Consider the following 8166-nt stretch of genomic DNA (forward strand, 5'->3'; position numbering starts at 1 on the left):
AAAGCAGGGGTAGGCAAACTTTTTGGCCTGAGGGCCACATTGGGTTTAGGAAATTGTATGGAGGGCGGTTAGGGGAGGGGGTCGTGGCCCAGCCCCCACCTCCTATCCACCCCAGCCCCAGGACTCGTGCCCTATCCACCCCCCTCATTCCCTGATGGCCTCCCCAGGACCCCTGCCCCTAACTGCCCCCCGCCGCCCCATCCAACCCCTCCTCTCATTCCTGACTGCCGCCCCGGGACCCCTGACCCATCCAACCCCTGTTCCCACCCCATCCACACCCCCACCCTCTGACCACCACCCTAAACTCCCCTGTTCTCTATCCAACCCCCCTCCCGGCTCCCTGCCCCCTTACTGCGCTGCCTGGAGCGCCGGTAGCAGGCGGCGCTACAGCCGTGCCACCGGGCTGGAGCCGGGCCATGCTGCCACTGCCACCGCGCAGCACAGAGCACCGGGTCAGGCCAGGCTCTGCAGCTGCGTTGCCCCAGGAGCTCACAGCCCAGCTGCCCAGAGCATTGCGCCGGTGGTGAGGTGAGGCTGTGGGTGAGGGGCCGGGGGCTAGCCTCCCCAGCCAGGTGTTCAGGGGCCGGGCAGGAGGGTCCTGCGGGCTGGATCTGGCCCGTGAGCTGTAGTTTGCCCACCTCTGGTTTAAAGGCTAGTTACTTTCCAGAAGGGTCTTAAAAACAACACTACAGTGATTGAGTTGCTGTTTTCACAGGAGAATATTTGAAATCAAACACCAAGAAAATTCCATTTTTTAAAGTTGGGGGGGAAAAAATTGAGACTTCTGAGGTACCTCAGGGCCACCTCAGGCAGGAAAGGAAAACAAACAGGCACAGGAGCTCTGGGCAGCTCTTCCTTTTGAAAGAAAGTTGGAGGGTCAAATCTTCTCGTCCTTAATCAAGTAAAACTTCTTTTGCCATCAGTACCTCCACTCATAGAGATAAACATCACCAATAACATGTGTTTTCAATAACTATACACTTCATACTTAAATATCTGAGCCATCTTATCCAGAGTGACACATCTTATATGCATTGGCTCAGGGACTACATTTTCTGGAATATTCTGAACAGTGCTGAGCACACAGATGGTGCCCAGTGAATAACACAAATCATGACAATAATCGTTGACTTTATGGACTCTGTGGATGCAATTTCTCTTCTTTGTTCTGGAATTGGTCTGAATACAGCTGAAACGCTATGGAATTGATATATAATCACATCTGATATTCATACAACACTTTCTCATTCCTTCCTTTTCTCAAACTCAGAACAAAAAATGACAAAACAAAATGGTTTTCAGTTAAATCTAAAATTGCACAGCAGGCACTGCTGTACAACCCAGCCTCAGGCAGAACCTGCCACCCCTTGGCGGTTAAGTGCTCTCCTCTCATCTGACTCTCATTCTCTTTCTTTTTTCATCCTTCCTGATTTTTGTGCTGCTTTTCATACTGTCAACCATGACATCCTTCCCAATCACCTGGGACCAATTGCTGGAGTCTCAGAGACCTGGCCTTCTTGGTTTTTCTCCCATCCATCAGAGGCCTCCTTTTGCACCATGCAGCAGAGAGAAAGGCTGGTCTAGTAGATAGGAGCTAGCCCTGACAGACCTGGGTTCTCTCCCCCGCCCCCTCATGGACTTCCTGTATGACCTCAGGTCAATGCCTTAGGGACAGAGTTTCAAAGGTTTTTAGGCACCCAGAGATGCAGCTAAGCATCTAGTGGGGTTTACAAAGCACCTCACCTCCTATACACTTTTGCAAATCCAAATTGGCACCTAAATACCTTTGAAAATCTGGTCGTTAGTCTCTCTGTGCCTCAGTGCCCCATCTGTACAATGGGGATAACAGCACTGCTCGACCTCACCGCGGGGCTGTGATGTGAGGCACTCAGATACTATGGTGATGGGGCCACATAAGTACCAGAGGCAGAATGGGAATTTCTCTATGCCACTGCTATCCCTTCCCTGGGTTTTGGCCCTATCTTTTCACTTATACCCCTCACATCTTCCTCTTTTCTGAATGTAACCTTGGCTCAGAGGGCTTGGCTGTATTTCTTCTGAGTTGTCCCCCCCACCACCCCATGTTCTCTCTTCAAACTCCCCCTCCCCACACCACCTGGAGAGGGATTCCTGTTTTACTGGTTAATCTAAGGACTTCCAGATCCTTAATTTAATTACCAGTCTTTTCTTATCTTAATCACTCAGGGGGGCGGGGAGGGGAGGCAGCCTGCCCCCCACCCTATCTAATTGGCGCCTTTGCACCAAAGCGTTCATACCACGCATAGTAAGCATCCAGTCAGTGATGTAGACAAGCTGTAAGTTTGTCAGTTATGACCGAAAATGTTTCAATGCAAAATTGATGGCTTCCTTCCAGTACTGGCTTGACCTCTTAAGACTCATCCTCAAACTGTTTTCTTTTACAAGGAGGATGCAATTTGTGTTGATAGTACTGAGAAGTAGCACTGCAGATTTTGCACTGAATTCAAAATCCTCAACTTGGTCACGCAACATTGTGACAAATGTTTCCAGGGAGCACAGTAAATTAACAGCAGTACTTAGATCTATAGGCACCTTAGAGACTAACCAATTTATTTGAGCATAAGTTTTCATGAGCTACAGCTCACTGTGTCACTAGTACTCCTTTTCTTTTTGTGAATACAGACTAACACGGCTGCTACTCTGAAACTCAGATCTATGTCCATTTTCTGTAGCTGGATGCTGGTCAGTTTGAGCTGCTGAAGCCCAGTGATCCAAAAGTATGCCATGAAATGGGTCTCCAGTTGGACCTTTTTCTTCGGAAGAGAAGCTGCATTTAAATGAGTGTCAGGTGCCCAATTTGTATCTTCTGACATGTCTTCCAAGGCTTGTAGAATACTGCCCTAGTTTAGACACAAGGCCTAGGTAAAATCAGCATGACTACAGCATCGCATATCTGACAGACTTGTGAGAGTCAACAATCTCTGTCTAGTGTCAGGGTTTACACTGTGGAAAATAGCTTTCCCTGGACAGAAAGACTATAATGATTGCATAAGCTCCCAAAACTTATGCTCCCAAAACTGACTTCACCCCGGTTTGCACCTCTCTGGTTCTCAGGTATCTACAACCTGATGAATTGCTCAATTATTTGCCCATCTGAATTGAGAAATTGGAAGATGAATGAGAGATGTTCTACAAACACTACACCTGGCCCTGAATCAACAATACTGAGAAATAGTTAGCTTGCTCCAATTCTCCTGTGATGGTATTTTTAATTCAATTCAATTTAATTCAAATAAATTCAATTAATTTATCACATATAGTTGAGGACAAGTCAGAGGGCTTCCTTCCCCTTTGGTCCCAATTTAGCCAGGTGGTCAGACAGAAATCGATCAACCCTGTGATATTAGCTCCAAAATCCCCAAGTAGCTTCTGTTGCTTTTGGATCCTACTACTTCACCCTGGCCACAGAAGCCAAGCCCATGGGAACTTAAAAAACCCTATAACTGCCATTGCACACGGAAGAACGACTCTCCAGTGTTGCTGCTTTGAATTAAGTTGGCATGCCAAATCAGTCAGGCCTATCAGATGGTGATTTTGTACGTGTTACCCAGCCAGCTTGCAATTTCAGTGTTCGGTACCCCCCTTGTCTCAGAGAGTCATTCAGGATGTTTCCCATTACTAGTTGGGGGTGCAGGTTGTGTTCCTGACTATCCTCCCAGTTGAGGGTAAGGGCCCAGGCAGGGACACGTGCATCCTGGAGATAAATGCACAGCTGTGCAGATGGTATCATTGGGAGGGCTCTGACTTCCTTGATCTAGTATAGCCGTTCTTATGTTCTAAGCTACGTTCAAAGGGGGCAGGTGACAAAAACCCACAGGTAAGTATATAAAAGGCAACCTTAACAGAGGGCTAGTTGTTGGAGAGGGGGATGTGGAAAATTACAATAGGATCAAAGAAACAAGAGGGAAATCAGTGAGGGAATCTGTTCAACATCTTAGATGTTTATTTCCCATACTCCTTGGATTTGTGTATAAACAGGAGGAACTGGAAGTGTTAGTCCATAAGCTAAATTATTACTTAATTGGTTGTTCAGGAAGGACAGGCAGGGGGAAAAAAAAAAAAAAAAAAGACAAGATGTTGCCTTATGCATCAGAAAATATACACTTGTTCTGAGGTCCAGAAGGAGGTGGGAGGCAGTCCAGTTGAAAGTGTCTGGGTAAAGATAAAAGGGGGGGGGGAAATAGGGATGACACGGTAGGGGTCTAATATAGGCCATCAAGAGGTGACACAACCTCTCCCTGGTCTGAATTGCATCCCAAAATGTGACAACTATGTCCAGCTCTGGTGCCCACAGTTCAAGAAGAATGTTAATAAATTGGAGAGGGTTCAGAGAAGAGCCATGAGAATGATTAAAGGATTAGAAAACATGCCTTAAAGTGATGCTCAAGGAGCACAATCTATTTATTTTAAACAAAGAGAAGATTAAGGGGTGACTTGATTGTAGTCTATAAGTATCTACATGGTAAATGAATATTTAATAATGGGCTCCTCAATCTAACAGGAAAAGGTGTAACATGATCCAATGGATGCAAGCTGAAGCTAGACAAATTAAGCCTGGAAAGAAGGCATACATTTTTAATTGTGAATGTCATTAACCATTGGAACAATTTACCAAGGCTCATGGTGGAGTCTCCATCACTGATGATTTTAAAATCAAGATTGGATATTTTCTAGAAGAGCTGCTCTAGGAATTATTTTGGGGACATTCTTGGGCTGGTGCTGTACAGGAGGTCAGACTGGACAATCAGAAGATCGTTCTGGCCTGGCAATCTGTCAGTCATTGGAGGTTTTTAAGAACAGTTTGGACAAACACCTGGCAAGGATGGTCTAGGCATACTTGGTCCTGTCTCAGCACAGGATGAGCTTGCAAGGTCCCTTTTAGCTCTACATTTCTATGATTCTGTTAAATACGTCTGCAAAAACAGGCCACGTACCAGAGAACAGAGTGCAAAGCAGTACATGGTTCCAGTAGATGGAGAGTAAATAAGCCAATCATGTGCAACCACTTCCCGGTTGTGCAGATGAAATGAAAAAATTTCTTTAGAAAACATTCTTCTGTTCTCTGTAATTACCCATGCAGAAGTCAGGAAGTTTTCTACATCCATGTGTATACACACAGCTGAACCTTCAGCATCACAAAACTGCCTGTCAGTTTCATCAGGCTTTTCTGCACAGTGCAGGATCTGTAGACACTTGGTCACTGGAAGACATAGTTACCTTTTCTTCTTGCACAGCTTTGAATAGGCTGCTGTATTTCTCGAGTCTTTCCTTCTGCTTGCAAATTTTCAACCATTACCAGCTCCAGATGGACCATGTTATTCCCTTCCCTGTCATCTTTTCAGCCTCTTCATACATTTCTTGTGGGGGCTTCTCTGGGTTTTTTAAAAACACACCAAGCTTGAGCTTTGGAATTTTTTCTAGTAAAACTGCTTCTTTTAAAGATTTTTCTTTTTTCTTTCCGTTTCCAGTTAGCACCCCCACTCAAGTAGCAGCGGTTGGCACACAAAGCCACGATTTGCAAAAGTAACATAGCAGGAACAGCTAGAATGCGTCTTTAACATCAGCATGCATGGCCTGGGCAAGCACACAGTGGTACACACGTCAATGTACATATTAACGTCACAGCTCAAGCACGTTGGCGTTCGTCTAAAACCAGTCAAGTCACGTGTCAGAAATACAAACCGATTTCAAGAGGTATGTTGGAGCGGGAGAGGGGGTCCAGTGTTATTAAAGAAAAATGTACAATTGTTCACAGCATTTCCTGCTCTCTCAGGATCCATGTGAATCTTAGGGCCCTGTACATAAAAGAATGGAAGATGAAATATGTAAGATCTTAAGAGGCCCTTAGTCTTCTGAGGGCCTCTGGGACTGGGGCGAATAGGCCTATCTGTGAATATGACCCTGCCAGGGGCTCGGGCAGGCTGCAGACCAATCTCCAGCAGAACTTCTGGTCCCAACACAGGAGCAACCGCTCTGTTCTCCTTCCCTGTCAGGGCTCAGCTGCTGGGCTTCTCTCCTTTTAGGGCCACCTCTCAGGCCAGGTGTAGCAGGGTGGGGCTAATTGAGGCAATGCCTGCTCTTTAACCCCCTCCTGGGGGGTTTATACACACCATCACAGATCATTACTGTAAAAGAGAGCAAGAGGGGATTGTTGATTTTTAATGAGGGTCCCTCTTTTAGGTTTTTTTTTTTTTTGGTCCTCCCCACTAATGTAATTTGCTCCAGAAGGATTAAGAATTCCCAGGTATTGTATCCCATGCTACTACAAGAGAGAGGCCCCGAGCCAGCGAAGAATTTGAGCACAAGCTGAACTTTAAGCATGGGTTAAAAGCCATCCTGATTCAGCACAGGGCAGTCTTGGCAACTGGGGGCCGCATCATTAGTGATACCAGTTGTGCTGTGGTACCAGAGGAGAGAGGTTTTGGAACCTTCATGTGCATGACAGGTGACACTTGGGTGTGATCCACATTTGAGCTTCCCTTCCCCCGTGCATGCCAAAAGAATCTCCCCCCTTCTACTAGTAGTCACCAAATTCTGCCTGGTATAGAGTCCTGGGTCGTTCAGCCAGTCCTTCAATGCAAGTCTTTTCTCTTCCCTCCCAAGATGCTCAACCGCCCGTGCACTCACATTGCAGAATGCAAAACAGGCTTTATCACCAGAAATAACCTAAAATGGTATGAGATGTGCCCTCTCTTAGTAAGATTACCAATATCACCTCACAGGCAGCCTTACTTCTGGCATTTCCTAGCTTTTGAATGCTTGGCTTTGCAACCTGAAGTTTCCTTTAATATAGGATTTTTAATGTGATAATAATAAAGCAGGTTTAAGAGTAGCAGTCGTGTTAGTCTGGATCCGCCAAAAAAAAAAAAAAAAAAAAAAACCCACACAAAAAAAACCACAGGAGTACTTGTGGCACCTTAGAGACTAACACATTTATTGGAGCATAAGATTTCGTGGGCTAGAGCCCACTTCATTGGATACATTGAATAGAAGATATATATATATATATATATATATTATATATAAAAACACACACACACGGTGGAATTTGCCATACCAACTGTAAGAGGCTTATTAATTAAGATGAGCTATTATCAGCAGGAGGAAAAAAAAAAAAACTTTAGTGATAATCAAGATGGCCCATTTAGACAGTTGACAAGAAGGCGTGAGGATACTTAACATGGGGAAATAGATTCAATACGTGTAGTGAGCTGTAGCTCATGAAAGCTTATGCTCAAATTTGTTAGTCTCTAAGGTGCCACAAGTCCTCCTTTTCTTTTTGCGAATGCCGACTAACACGGCTGCTACTCTGAACCCTGTAATGACCCAGCCACTCCCAGTCTCTATTCAAACCCAAGTTAATGGTATCTAGTTTGCATATTAATTCAAGCTCAGCAGTTTCTCACTAGAGTCTGTTTTTGAAGCTTTTCTGTTGCAGAATTGCCACCCTTAAATCTTTCACTGAGTGACCAGGGAGGTTGAAGTGTTCTCCTACCGGTTGTTGAAGGTGATGATTCCTGATGTCAGATTTGTGTCCATTTATTCCTTTGCGCAGAGACGGTCCGGTCTGGCCAACGTACATGGCAGAAGGGCACTGCTGGCACAGGATGGCATATGTTTATTGCACCAGTATCATTTTTTTTTTTTTTAATCTGTAGGATGTAAAATAGCAAATGTCCAGCAGGGGGCATGGAAGGAAATGATTCCTCCAACGATGCCAGTGTCAAATCAAGTGCAGGGACAGCACAATGTTTACATGTGCAACACCAAAGACAATTTAAAAAGGCAAGTGAAGAATTAAGAATGGGTTTGGTATTCTCAGCATTCAAAGACCACGTTGAATAAACCTGTTTTAATGAAAAGCTGCTTTCTAAATCCTTTTCTCTACTCAGTCTACTCCTCATTGTATTTTCCACTTTATGCATCCGATGCAGTGAGCTGTAGCTCACGAAAGCTTATGCTCAAATGAATTGCTTAGTCTCTAAGGTGCCACCAGTACTCCTTTTCTTTCAGTCTTTACTGGGACTATGTGAATTCCGGGTGAGGAGCAGATGCATATTTGTGAAGTCCTATTTCCTTTAAAACAGCCAAAAAAGTAATTATGTTTTTGATGCCCCAGTTACTATG

The sequence above is a fragment of the Chelonia mydas genome, chromosome 6 (assembly GCF_015237465.2).
Source record: "Chelonia mydas isolate rCheMyd1 chromosome 6, rCheMyd1.pri.v2, whole genome shotgun sequence".
Classification (NCBI taxonomy): Eukaryota; Metazoa; Chordata; order Testudines; family Cheloniidae; genus Chelonia; species Chelonia mydas.